The sequence below is a fragment of the Eulemur rufifrons genome, chromosome 15 (genome assembly GCF_041146395.1).
Source record: "Eulemur rufifrons isolate Redbay chromosome 15, OSU_ERuf_1, whole genome shotgun sequence".
NCBI classification, from domain to species: Eukaryota; Metazoa; Chordata; class Mammalia; order Primates; family Lemuridae; genus Eulemur; species Eulemur rufifrons.
The window spans coordinates 37214204-37229654 of NC_090997.1; positions in this window are offsets into that span (position 1 = coordinate 37214204).

The window sequence follows — 15451 nt, forward strand, 5'->3', positions numbered from 1 at the left end:
GGAGTCACTCTGACATGACACTTGTTTTTTTATGGAATGTGTGTACTGTCACAATTGTGCTTATGAATGGATGAGTGTTTTAGAAAGGAATGTAATTTGAAAACAGAAAAAGAAACCCCTGATTGCCTAAGTCTCAAGCTGCTATACTTGAGACACTGATGGTTTGAAACATCACCAGCATTTACCTTTATATGCCAGCAATGTGCTTGATGGAATCATTCAGAACCAAATATGTATAGATTTAAATAATTAAATAAGATTGCAAAATGCATACAATGTGTTATATTCAGAAATAACTGCTCAGTTGATATAGATAAGATTTTTAGACATAGTTGAAATCTGGTCCCAAGAGGGATTGTCAGAACTCAGCAATACTCAGCATTGGCTGATGATTCAACCTAGCAACTTAACAAGTTCAAAAATGTGTTATAATGACTGAACACTATCCATAAGTTAATATTATAAGAGGCATAAGTAGGAATGATTCCATGGAAAAATACACTCAAAAGCTGATCAGTAGATTTATTGTTTGTGCTTTGTTGCACCAGGTCAGCAGGACTATACAGAGTCAAGATTGCCAAGTGCCTCTCACACCACCCAAGAATGGTTGCAGAGTTATCAAGAGACCCACTCTTGAAAAAAAAATAATAGTTTTGGCTTCTCAAAATAATTGAACAGGGCTATTACTCTAATGAGGTAGTTATAGAGCTTGAAAATCTACCTCCAAGAGAAATGCTGCTTTTAAACAGTTCAATAGTTACAACCTTTACATACATTATAAGAACTAATATAATTTATCTGTGACTTTTATCATCTTTCCTTCAGTCAGGTAAACTTGTGGCAACTATATAACATTCCAGAATTTAGGGATTCTTATAATGTAGACATTCATTCAGTAGAAACCTATAAGAATTGTGATTAAAGAAATGGAATTTAAATATTTGCCTAGACAATTGGTATAATGAGAGTTTTTATACTTTGGAGCTTGTATATTTTAGGAGGAATCAGAAGTTACCGAATACCTCTTACCAGTCTATGAGAAAATTGTTCATCCTGTTTGTCAAGCCCCTGAGCCTAGTACCTGGAAAATAATAAATGTTCAATAACTAAGTTTTGAAAGGTAGTAAAATAGATATTCAATGAGTTTTAATTCATTCTGGTTCAAGCAATAAGTGTTCTGTAAGATAACAGGATGTTGGTAATCTTGGGGAGTAAGCACCTTAGCAAAATGGACCCCAGAGAATTAGTTCTAGTTGTGTCCAACTTGCACTGAAATCTATTAATGATGGTGACCAAGTTGGAAGGATATGACAATAGGAAAAGAATACCTCTCTCATGAAAAATAAACAAAAGACTAGAAATGGGTCAACATGACCTTAGAAGAATAATTTCACAGTAAGTTAGAGGAGGAAGGCATTGAATATTTTATCTTTTGAAGGAATCATATCTGCAATTCAGATAGTTGTCCAACTTTCCAGAACATTTTGAAATATGACATTTCCTATTTCACAAAGTGTTCCATTTCATTGCTGACCACTTCTAATTATTAGAAAGTTTTCCCTTACAGAAGCCAAACTGTGTCTCTTGGTATTCTTTGGGGCTAGTTCTGCTTGCTAGAGAAACTCAAAACCAGCAAATCTCTCTCATGGCAGGTAGCTCATCAATAATTGAAGAAAGCTATAATGTTCCCTGAAACCTTCTCTCCTCCCAGTCACTCACTGCTGGAAGCCTCCAGCAAAGAATATGGTTTCTGAATCCTTCTCCACATGGACAACAAATTTTACTTTGTGGAGCTGTTTTCTAAAGTATAGTACCATGCTCAGAACAGAACATTGAACTCAATATAATATTCTCTTAAACATATTAGCTGAACATGGAATTGATATCTTTTCCCCTGAGACATATTTTTATAGTATCACAATGTCATTGTGTTCATTTGATTTAGTCTGTCATTCAAAATGTATATTTTGGAAGTAAGAAAGGGAGTACATTTTCATTTATTATTGTTATACATGTCTGGAAGCCATTAGGTGAATTGAATTTATTTTGTGGAAATTAGGTGTTTACATGCAACTCAGGTTCTTAACCTACAGACAATATTTGACATACATTCCAGGTCCTCAGCATAATTATTCAGAATAAAGAAATGGGAGACTTGGATTGAACTTAGACCTCTCTGAAACTTCTGAAGTGAAAATTTGAATAAGATGCTTTGGGAGAATCGCTAAGAAGATTTTTTACTAATCAAAGTCAAAGAGGTAGATGATGACAAGGGTCTCTTTGAATTGTAAGTCTACATGAATGACAGTCATAAGACAGTAACATTAAAAACTCCCCAAAGGCATTACCAGAAAGTTTACATCTTTGACTAAGATTTATTTAAGTTACCGCATTATAAAGAATAAATTCTTCCTTGAATTATAAAAATGGCCTAACAGACTTTGTTTATTCTAATTCACTACATATTTCAAACATCCCATGATTGACTAATGTTAGGCTTTTATTTAGCAACACACACGTCCTTCTTTTTTGAACTAAATGGAGCGGGACATCCATGGAAAGTTCTTACACCTGCCAATCAATGAATTTCCCCAAGATCTTTTTCATGAGTTATTGTCAGTGGTTGCTCTTGTGCCTTAGGTATAACAGTTTGATTTTGAATATATTTGAATTCAGAAGTAATGACTCCTTCCTTTGTATAGTGAGGAAACATCTATGAATATGCGAAACCAGTGAATATGTATTGCTTTCTTTATATTTGTTTCTTCTTGCCAGGGCATTTTTCTCATTAGAGAGGTTTGGAATGACTTAATGCATTATAATAATCTCATTTGTACTGCTGTCACATTTTCAAGTGTTTAGCAAAAGGAGTTAGGTTTCAGGCACAAACTGAGTTATACCAGAAAACAACAATATTAATGGTAAGACCTGGCAACCAGAAATGCATCATTTTTCAAACTCATATAAAGTGTTAATACTGCAAACAGCATTCCAAGGATTTTTAGTATAAACTGATGATAAACCTGAATGAGACTAAAGTCATACACCAGCCTAAACAAAAGTAATCTTACCCATTTTCAAGCTTTTATAGGAAATATGGAACTATAGATGTTATATTTTGATATTTTTGCATTTAAAATAAAAACAACATCTTGGTCATGAAAGCTTAAATATCCTTTGAAATGGGATGGTAGAAAACAGATTTTGCCCCTAGGCCAACTTCTAAAATAGAGACCTCAAATTGGTGGTCTACTGCTCAAATTTGGTCCATATGTGCCCCTTTTTGGACTTGCAGCAAGATTCTAAGAATTTTAATTACTTGCAAACATTAAAGATTAGGCTATTTCATATATAATAGCAGGTTTCTCTTCAAAAATAGAAAGATCTGGACAGAGAACACTCATTCCACATAAAACCATCTCCTGAAATAGAGTAGGGATTACATACTTTAGAGTGGGTGGGCTATTTCTTTGGCCATCTAATATTCTTTATTCTTATTATCTTACCTCCCTTTTCATACAAGGTGGAGTGAAGGAGAAGATAACACAATTGGTTACAGACTGCAGGAGGAATTTTGGGTTCAACCTTTAGAGATGTCAATTTTGGAACACACCAACTTATGTATACATTTGATTTACAGTTAAAGATAACCCACATGTCTGACCTAGAAAAATACACTTTTGTATTTAGCTCACCGAGAATTTTGCCAATTTGATTTCATCTCTCTAGTGCTCCTTGGGAGTATAAAGCCAAGTGAGAGCACCTCCTACAGAAAGAGGCAGAAAAGTCTTAGAAGCTTTGTGAAGCCAGGAGGAGCACTCCAAGTGTGTTTGCAGGCTATGACCATGGGACAGAGATATAGAACACTGGTGGAGTGGAAGCAGAAGGCAAAGAGGTAGGAGTAACATAAGGGTTTAGAGATGACATAAGAGGGGTATTATTGCAAATGTAATGACCAAGACAGATGAGAATACAGGAGGGGTATGAGTTGAACCTTTCAGGAACTTGGCTGCAAAAAGAAAGCATGCACTGGTGGCAATTTCAGGGATGCCTGGATTGGGTTCCAGATGCCCATCTGTATGTTCGGGGACTCTGCCAGCTGAACAGCTGCACTACTAGACTGAAACTAGACCAGTCTCTTGGGCACAAAGGAAGAAAAGCAGACAGGATAGGAAATAAGCTATCTCCCTCTTAACATTTACAGTTGCACTTTCAATCCAATATTGAATCAATACCAAAAAATAAGCATTTTGGTAACTGATTATGTTTTCTGAAATGGTAAAAATCAATCCTATCTTGCTGGGATTTTTTTTTTCAATTGAATAAAAATAAATATTTATTTTACTTTAGAAATCATTTTATTTCCAAGATTCACAAACATGAAAATGACATCATGGACATTTACATTTAAATAAAATGTTTTGCCCATGTAGTTGAATTGTGCCAAATGAAACCAAAACCAAAATCTGAAAATAATGACTGCTATCACTGATGATATCAGTAATATAAATAATTATATATTATAAATAAGGTGTATGTTATTTGTTATATTATTGCATCTTTGAAGCAAATCTTCCAGGTAAAGTACATATTATATGTATTTTACACCTGAGGAAGAGCGAGGTTGGAGAGGGCTCATAAAGCTAGTGAGTGTTGAAGCCAGGACTGCAATCAGAGGTGATCTCATTCCACCACATCATACAAATACCTGAGGAAGGTGGGTCTGAGATTAGTAATTACTAATTATTTTTTCTCCATTAAATTGCCTTTGCATGTTTGTCCAAATCAGCTGGCTGTACTTGTATGGAGTAGTTTTTGTTTTTCTATTCAGTTCCATTGATTGATATGTCTATTCTTTAAATCAATATCACTGACGTGATTACTGTACCTTTAGGGTAAACCTTGAAACTTGGTAGTATGAGTCCTCCAATTTTGTTTTCTTGTCTCAAAATTGTTTTGGCTACTCTAATTCCTTAATACATATGCTTATATATATAGTGTTATATATATTAAAGCTAGTTAATCATTTTGAGGAGAACTGACATCTTAATAACATAAGTCTTTCAAGCCACTAATTGGACAACTTATCCTTTTATATACAATTTCTGTGATTTTTTTAAATCAATGTTTTCTCATTTTCAGCATACAGTCCCTTCATATATTATGTTAGATTATATTGAAGTATTTCTTTTTAGGGGTGCTATTATAAATAGCATTTTTCAAAACTTTGAATTCCATTGCTTATTGTTAGTATGTGGAAATAAAATTGACTTTTCAATTAGATGTTGTAGTGTATAACCTTGCTAAACATTTTTGTTAGTTCTAGCAGATTCTTCAGGGTTTTATACTTAGACAGACATGTCCTTTGCAAAAAAGAGATAGTATGTTTATCTTTTTTCTGATCATCATTCTTTATTTTCATTTTCTTACTTTACTGTGATGGCTAAGACTTCCCCTGTAATATAAAACAGGAGTCCTGAGGGAGGACAGACTTGCCTTATTGCTGATTTTAGAGGAAAAGGATTCATTTTATTACCATTTTATATAATGTTGGTTGTAGGACTTTTATAGATGGCTTTTATCAAATTAAACAACTGCTTATTGACCTCTTTCCTGTTCCCCACATGAAAAGTCTTTTTTAGGAGAGATAGGTGAGGAGAATCTGGAAGTTTCTTACCTCTTCTGTAGGTTTGATTTCTCCTGCAGGTTTGATCCACAATTTCACTTCTTAGGGATTTTTATGATCTTTTCTTGTGAGTGCTCAGTGGGGTTTCTGTAGACAAAGCCCACAAGAGAGGGCAAACTCTGCCCTTTCTGTGCTCCCGCAGGAGTTTTACTCTGTCCAGCCAGCCTGTGTGAACTATTTTAGCTTAATTCTTTACAATTATCTGGTGGCATCTACTCCAGGCAAGTCCTGGCTCATATCACTTCTATCCCTGAATCACCTTCATTCTTCTTACATTTGGCCCAGTGGGTTTCTCTGTGACCTCACTCACCAATGGTTCTAAAAAAGTCATGAATTTAAAGTTAATCTGACACTTTTTACTACTGTAAATTTGAAAGCAGCTTTCCCACCAGCTTTTCACATCCCTGAACAGAAACCAGATATCTCTATGTATTTATTACCTAGCATTTTTGACTGTGTTCAAAAGTAGGGTTGATTCTGTTAATTAGCCCAATATAGTGATAAAACAATAGCCCAGTCCCCTATTGGTTTGTACATGATCTCTTAGTTATGGTACTATATTTTCATGACAAGCAAACTTTTGCTTTTGCTAATTTTAATCACCTCAGGACAAATTTAGCATATCATTATGTTAAGAGTTCCCATAGAAGAGGGATGAGGTGATGGGAATTAAGAGGTGAAAAGAAATGTAGGAATGAAAAATACTTCACTCTGGTATATGGAAATTGCAGCCATTTCTAAAGCAATGCTGCATTCTTAAAGTGTGATTCCTAGAACAGCAGCGGAGGCGTCACTGGTAACTCAGAAGTGCAGAGCCCTGGGCCCCACCAGACTCCAGTTTCTGAATCAGAAACTCTGGAGGTGAGATCCAGAACTCTGCCATTTAACAAGACCTTCAGCTGATTCTAATGTACACAACAGTTAGATGACCACTGATCTAAACCTAATCCTACAATTTGTAATATGTTTAAATACATAACAAAATGGTACAGCACATGAGGAAAGCTTGTTTGTTAAATTAAGAGCGTATTCCATCAACTTTGCTCCAGCAGCAGACCTTAATCAATTTGTGCTTATGAACTCAAGAAACCCACACCCTGTGGCCACGATAACTTGCACATATAAAACAAAGTCAATTGCATTTCATGGTTCTCCAATTTCTGGCACTTTACCTTTCTGCCTAGAATTTAGAACTGTTCCTTGCTCTGACATTTTGTACCTATCTGCTGTGTAGCAAAGGGATTCCCTGTGTGAGTTCCTGATCCCTTTCCTGTTCTGACCTGGTATTCACACCTGTCAACAAGGTCTGTGGGTTCTGGCTTTTGGATTCTGGCAGAACATCAAAACTACTGAGTAAGTAATTTCAGTAATTTAGGACTATAGTTTTCAAAATTTATGAATCAGCAGAATTACATCTTCAAATAAAACCTCACAAGAATTTCAATCTATAAAATGAATAAATGATAAGAGCCTTCTAAAGAAATGGAGCAGCCAGGTGGCAACAGGGGCAGAAAAGTGGTATCCTTAGGTCCTCTTTCTTTTCCTGTGCCCGTTCTAGATGTGCCCTGTAGAATTTTAGGCTTTATGAAAGTCATCAATTGGGTGATCACTCAGAACTAGGAGAGACTGAAAACTGGAAAATCAGAATGCCTGAACACCAGTAATTTTCCAAGCCCAATATTTTTAGCCAACATGGTTTATTTTTCAGTGAAACTCATCAGTTAAATGACCATTTTATGCTAACAGGGATGTTAAAAGAACAAAAGCATGATGAATTTATTTGGTCACAATCAATACATACATTATCCATGTTGAAGGTGGAATTCCTGTTCCCTAGATGTGCTTCTTCAGGGTGAGGGAGGGGAGTGAGGTAGCTCATGTTCACTTTGTTTTATGAGAACTCTTGCAAGCATGCCTTTTGCTTGCTCACATAATAATGCTTTCCATCCATATAATCTTCGTGGACAGCATGAAGATCAACTACTAGTAAACTCCTGGATCATATTAACCTGAGGTTAAGTGACCACAGCTTTTAATTTTTATTTATTTTTCTACAACCCATTTGGGAAAAATAATGACAGTGAAGTAAGTCCAAAAGCTGAGAAAAAACAATGAATATGGACAGGAAAATATGATGATACTAATAATGGCAAATCTATTGTCCTTTGTTTAAATGTTAGTGGAAAAAGTTTGTACAGGCTTTCCTCGAAAATTTTGATGAAAACTACTGTTTACTTTAGAAAAGCAAAAGTTTATTTTATTATTGGGGAGCTTTCTTTTACTCTCAGACAATAAAAGGAACTGTGTAGAAAATATGCATTTGAAAGATTATAACAAAGAACAGAATTACCAAAACAACAGACTGGGTAGCCACTGAAATTTCATTGTCGTTTTAGGTACTCTAAATTTCTAATCAAGTTACCTTGATTCACAAAAGTATTAATGTCTATCTACTTCCTGTCCCCTTGTCTGGAGTGGGGAGAACCTTAGTAATTTTCTCACCTCCAATTATGTAAACAAATATACATTTACAGTTTTGAGAAATATGCCTACCTAAGTAATTACATTCATAGATCACATTTCCTGCTTTAAATTATTCCAAAAATTGAAGTCACTGGATAAAATTTCCCTTAGTTGTGTGTGAGTCACCACTGTCCAAGCATAATGTCTCACATATATATTCAGGAACCTCTATTTTAGGATAGAATTTATATAACACAAAGCATTTATCATCTTCCTTGACTCTCGTGGAACAACAAATGGTTCTATTTTCTAAGTGCTTAAATAATTATTAGAAAGAGATTCTTATAGCATCTCTTCAAGGCATATGGCAACATCTTTCTCTTAGCACTAAGGAAACAGAAGTGAAATACCAAGATAAATTGAACACTTGATAAGAGACTGAAATTAGGAATTTTCCAGACCTTCACACAGGACTACATCATCTTGGCCAGGCGCGGTGGCTCACGCCTGTAATCCTAGCACTCTGGGAGGCCAAGGCGGGAGGATCACTCAAGGTCAGGACTTCGAGACCAGCCTGAGCAAGAGCGAGACCCCGTTTCTACTAAAAATAGAAAGAAAGAAATCTGGACAGCTAAAAATATATATATAAAAAAAATTAGTCGGGCATGGTGGCACATGCCTATAGTCCCAGCTACTTGGGAGGCTAAGGCAGAAGGATTGCTTAAGCCCAGGAGTTTGAGGTTGCTGTGAGCTAGGCTGACGCCATGGCACTCTAGCACGGGAAACAGAGTGAGACCCTGTCTCAAAAAAATAAAGAAAGAAAGAAAGAAAGAATAAAAAGAACTACATCGTCTTCATTCACTGAAAAAATAAAATAGAGAAAATATGCACACATTTGGCAATAATGTTGTATTGCACATTCTCGTTCTTTTGAAGTTGATGAATTAACTTTTTCTGTACTAGCTTGCTTTCTCTGGAAAACTTTATATTTACTGCATATCCCAAATTTAACTCACATCAGAACCTGACTTGATAGGCATATAAAGAAAGATATCATTTACTTGTTGAAATGCAGAGAAACCCTATGTGGATATGGAGAGTTAAGAGTGCTAATAATTTAATTAGATATGAAAAAGGCATGAAATAAACATTTTTATGAAAAAAATATTTTTTCCTCTTCAGGGAAAAAATTTGGTCAAAAATTGCATTAGTCAGTGCTTTCAAAATAAGCATTTAATTTACAATTTACTTAATTTTTTTTGTGTGTGTGAACAGGGCTGACTTTGCCTATCAAAAAACAACAAAATATTTTTGTCAGAAAATTGAAACTTTAGAGAAAAAAATGAAAGGTCTGAATTGACTTTTTTAAGTACATCTTTCAACTTCTGCTTTTATGTAGAACATGGATCTCATTCTCATCCTCAATTCCTTCTCCCATTTTCTTTACCTAAACCCTGTCATTTTCATTTCCTTCACCTGAACCATCCTCAGATCCACACCTCTGTGGAGCATATGACGAGAACACAAAGCACGTAAGAAGGAAACCCAAGGCTGGGACAGTATAGTCCTGAGGCTGCCAACAGGGCGTTTCCAACTGAACAGAGGAAACGATGAAAATGCAAGCCTTAGGAAGGAGGGGTCTTCAGCTCAGGTGTGATTAGAATTATGGTTCCCACATAATACCATAAAAATCTGTATATCATTTTCCCTTGTTTAAAAGAAAAACAGGTCTCATACCTCAGGGACATCTGTAAGCTTCTGAAGAGAGCCACACAGTAGACTTTGATTTAGGCGTTACTGTAATTGTCCAGTAATAACATTATTATTAATAATACATATCATTTAGTAAGTTCTTGTTATGTGCTACATACCAGACAGGAACAACTATATAAACAATAAGAGCAGGAAAATTAGAAATGGAAGGTTTGGGTAACAAAAACATAAAGCCTATTTCAAAGAATAGGATTTTAGCCAAGTCCAGGCAGGAAGACTTTTTGTACCTGAAAAAAGATACTTGAGAGAGGACAGTTCAGGTAGAATACCAAGGTTGGCAGGCTTTAATGAATTTGTGGAAGACACTGGAATATGGGACAAAGACTGTCCATATTATCAATATTAGCACATGATTTTCTAAGTTGAGTAAAAGCAGTTTCATACTAATTGTCAACAGAGTGCAACCCCCTTATCTAGATATCACACTAATTGGGAATCCAGGGGTTTGAAAGTCCACCATACAAATAGCATCATTCCATTTTCTCAGGCCACAAACCTTGGAATCATCCTTGGCAATTCTCTGTCTCTCACATTCTTTGTTCAGTCTCTCAGGAAACCCCTTTGGCTCTACCATTAAAATACATCCAGAATCTGGTTGTTTATCACCATCTTCACAGCTACTGTCCCATTTCAAACCACCATCATCTCTTACCTGATTGTTGCAATAGACTCCTGACTGGCCTCCTGCTTCCATTCTTGTCCTCTGCATCCTGTTCTTCACATATTAGCCAATTGATTCCTTTAAAATCCATTGGCTCCTCCATCCAGAACCCTTCCTTGGCATTCAAGTTCACTCAGGTTAAAAGTCCAAGTCTTTATAAGGCTTATAGCCAGGCATGACCTCCATCCTCAACCCCTTTGTTCTGCAGCCTCATCTGCAATTACACTCCTCTTTGTTCCTTCTGTTCCAGCCATTCTCCTTGACATTTCTTTTTCTATTTCTTTACTGATGCATAATAGATGTGAACAATTTAGGGGTACAAATGATAATTTTAATACATCCATATTTCTTACCATTTCTTAATACCTAAGTCATACACCTGCCTTGAAGACTCTGTAAGAGCTGTTTTCTCTGCTGGAAATTCTCTTCTCAGATTCATGGTGGTTACCTTCTTTACCTCCTTCCAGCTTTTGTTCAAAGTTCATCTTTTCAATAAGGTTTACCCTCACCACCCTATTTAAAATGATACATCCCTTACTTAAAACCCTCCCTATCATGTTCTACCTACTTAAAAAAAAAATCTAAGATCTCTGAAAGAATGTTTTTTATACAGATCCAAGATAATAATCTGTATACTTCAAGCATTTTTAGAGGGACTTGAACCAGATCAACCTAACTATACTCTGGTTCTGCTACCTTTTTTGGAATAACAGGTGTGCATCCCCTTTGAAAAACAGCACCTCAAGTGGAACTGTTTCTCATACTACCATTGGGAAGCCAGTGATCCCATTTCTTATGAAATACCTGCCATTCACCAAATTCATTTTCATTCCAGACATTCTTGTGAATAAATGTAAAATGAGATTCCCATAACTGAGTATATTGATTCACCAATATGATAACAGAGCTTGCTGATTCTCTATGAATCAGCAAAAACTATTTTAACTCTTAGGAATTATATAGGTGCTAAATATATATCATTGCTTTATGAGTTTGTTCAAAATCCTCTTAACTGAGAGGAAATAGATTTTATTTCTGTAAAGAGGACAAATATTTCATGTGATGATATGAATGAAATAAACCTATTCTGGTTTGTTCAAGGGGTTCTAGAAGCTTTGAAAGGCAATGTTTAGTGAAAAAGATGAAGTATTAACAAAGATGAAGTGGATCTGGTTGCATTTATTCTATTGGACTATATTTTCCTTCTGTGTAACAGTAAATGAGCTTTTATCTGTGGTTGCTTTTTTTAAATTTCAGAATATTATGGGGGTACAAATGTTTTGGTTACACGGATTGTCTTTACACTGCTTGAATCAAAGTTATAAGTGTGCCCATCACCCAGATAGTGTGAATTATACCCATTAGGTATGATTCACCCATCTCCTCCTTCCCCCTCTCGCCTGCACAATTTTCACTGAGTTTTACTTCCATCTGTGCACATGAGTGCTAATCAGTTAGTTCCAATTTAATAGTGAGTATATGTGGTGTTTTTTTCTCATTCTTTAAATATTTCACTTAGGAGAATGGTCTCCAGTTCCATCCAGATTATTGCAAAAGGTATTAATTCATTTTTTATGGCTGAGTAGTACTCCATGGTATACATATACCACATTTCATTAATCCACATATGAATTGATGGGCACTTGGGTTGATTTCACATCATTGCAATTGTGAATTGTGCTACAATAAACATTCTAGTGCTGGTGTATTTTTGATAAAATGACTTTTTCTCCCCTTTGGGCAAATACCCAGTACTGGGATTGCTGGATCAAATAGTAGGCCTACTCCTAGTTCTTTGTGGAATCTCCATACTATTTTCAGAAAGGTTACACTAGGTTTCAGTCCCACCAACAGTGTATAAGTGTTCCTATCTCTTCACATCCATGCCACCATCTGTTATTTTGGGATTTTTTGACAAAAGCCATTCTCACTGGAGTTAGTTAAAAATTGTATAGGCACGAATAGAAGATTGAAACAGGATCCATACGTCACAAGTTTTGAAACCATGTATGTAATGAGTCTGGAGAAATAGGCAAGGACCACCTCATGAAAAGTTTCATTTGCAAACTAAGAAACTTGCACTTACTTTGCACAAACAGAAGAGAAGACTATGGGTTTATAGCAGTATGGTGATACAGTGATGCACATGTTTTAAACAGATTATGCTGCCCAGGGCTGGGGAGAGGTGATTGTCTGTTTTACTTCCCCATAATTTTTGGAGGATCAGTTTCTTTACAGAGCACTTTTGACGACCTACAAAAGTGGTACCTATAGCAACTATGTATTATGTTAATTAATTCCTGCTTCCATTTCAAGTGACTGCCATAGGTAACAGGTGTGACTTTTGACTCAATTGACTTGCCTCTGTGATGATATGGAAGCTTGCGTATCTCCTGAGTTGAGGACACATATTTTTAACCTGGGCAAAGGATGACAGCTGATGCCAAGGGACAAAAGCAACAGACTTTGTTCTGCTTCTCCATATTTGTTCTCCACTCTCTGTGCCAAGTTGTGTTCCCTGAGATGCAGACTTTTCTGGATGGACCTATAGACTACATTGTCCTCTAGCTTCAGGTTGAGTTATATTTATGGCAGTCACTAGCAGAAGATCAGACAGCAGAAAAGTAAAGGCTGTTTATTTCCCCATCTCTTTTCATGCTAAGACTGCAATTGGTAGATGAGCTGAATATACCTATCAAAGACCTCAGCTTCTGTCCAGTACCACCACTATAGTACAGCCATTCTCTGAGTATCTGTAACTGTTCCCCTTTCTTAACCCAAAGTAGAGTAGTAATAGCTCCTTTCCAGCCCCAGAGTGCTTCCTTATCCTTGGTTAGTTTTTCCTAACCCTACCGACTTCTTTTGTAATTTGCTCCTTCATTCAACTTTTCTCAACCATCCTCACTTGGATGTGCCATGTTTCTTATTGGAACAGTTAATCATCTTATTTTTATTTGTAAAATACATTTTATAATGAAGAAATTACCTTCAGCTAATATCTGTAACATTAAAAATTTCTGCACAGTAGTTAACTGGAGCAATTTAAATTAGGTCATAGTGAGCTAATTATCAAGGTTGGTAGATAAAATTAACCTCCTTTGGCAAAGATAGTTTACAACTTTAAGTGAATAGTTTTCTTCAGCAAACATTCATACAAATGTAGTTTTCTACACCAAATATATTTCAGTTTAAAGTTACCAGTCAGTAAGCCTTAAAATTGGTAAAACGAATAATTTAATAGTAAAGAATAGCTTTTTACTCTGTTATTCAGATGAGCTGAGAAACACAACTTTATGATAATAAAGTAGACAGTAGGAACATATTGAATTTAAATTTTATGGTAATAGGAATGTGAATATTTGCTAACCTTTTCTCATCTCTCAAGCAATACACAATGGCTAAGTGCTTGTCTTCTCAATGCCCCTAACCCTACACATTCTTATTCTTTATTCCATTTTGCATTAATGACTGAAACCTGTAACTTCTGTTTCATTACATTTTATCCCCAAGATATAAATTAAAGAAAATGGGGGCCGGGCGCGGTGGCTCACGCCTGTAATCCTAGCACTCTGGGAGGCCGAGGTGGGCGGATCGTTTGAGCTCAGGAGTTCGAGACCAGCCTGAGCAAGAGCGAGACCCCACCTCTACTAAAAATAGAAAGAAATTATATGGACAGCTAAAAATATATATAAAAAAAATTAGCCGGGCATGGTGGTGCATGCCTGTAGTCCCAGCTACTCGGGAGGCTGAGACAGGAGGATCGCTTGAGCTCAGGAGTTTGAGGTTGCTGTGAGCTAGGCTGACGCCATGGCACTCACTCTAGCCTGGGCAACAGAGTGAGACTCTGTCTCAAAAAAAAAAAAAAAAAAAGAAAAAGAAAATGGGGTTTATAAAGTTCTGTTTCAACCATCATTATGTAACCCTGGGCAAATTGTTTACCAGTTTGGTTTCAGTATATTTATCTATTAAATGAAAGTGATAAAATCTATTTTATAAGATTTAGAAGAGGGTTTTTTAGTTAAAATATGCAAAAGTGCTTTGAAAAATATTACACAAATAGTGGAAAAATATATATTTTGGAGGAAGAAACCAGGATTAGAATCCTAGCTCTCCTACATATTAATCTTTTTGTATATATCGAACAAGTTACTTAATTTCTCTTTAATTTATTCCTCACTTGCAAAACATAGGGCAAATAAGATCTTTCTGATAGGATCTAATATTATAACAGTTAAATGAGATTATGAATAAAAGTATTCAGTGTAACTTTTTGTACATAGTAGACACTCAAGTAATGAATTCCTCTTCACTGATAGCCCAGGTAAATATCTTCACCATTCTCCATGTTACTCTATTGCAGTGTCAAAGAAAAATTGCACCAGACAAAGTTAAACAGACAAGGAAGACTTATTCGAGACTGTTGAACTCAACTCCACTGAAACCAAAGGCAGAAGCCTTTTTAAGCACTAGGGTGAGCTAGTGGGAAGGTACTGGGAGGCCACTGGGTAGGCAGAGGTTGACCAGTATGCTGTGTGGATCACATGAAGTTATTATTGAGTTTGCAAGTGTTTCATTCTGTGATGAGGCCATCTGTGCCCGCCAATCGGTGCCCATTGAGCTTTGGCTCATATTCTCCCACAGAGACTTGATGATTATATTTCAGAAAGATGACTCCTCAGTCTTTAGGTCCTTAAGAAAGACATTCCTGAGTTGTAAATCTAGTGAGAGGCTGGGAGAAGATTTATATACATTGCAAAGTTTCAGAGAAAGAATTTGCAATTACAAGGTTTCTAAAGTAACCACTCTAAGAAAAGGGAAGTCAGGGTCTAATGTCAGGAAGAAACCCATCTAAAGTTTACTTAAACTGA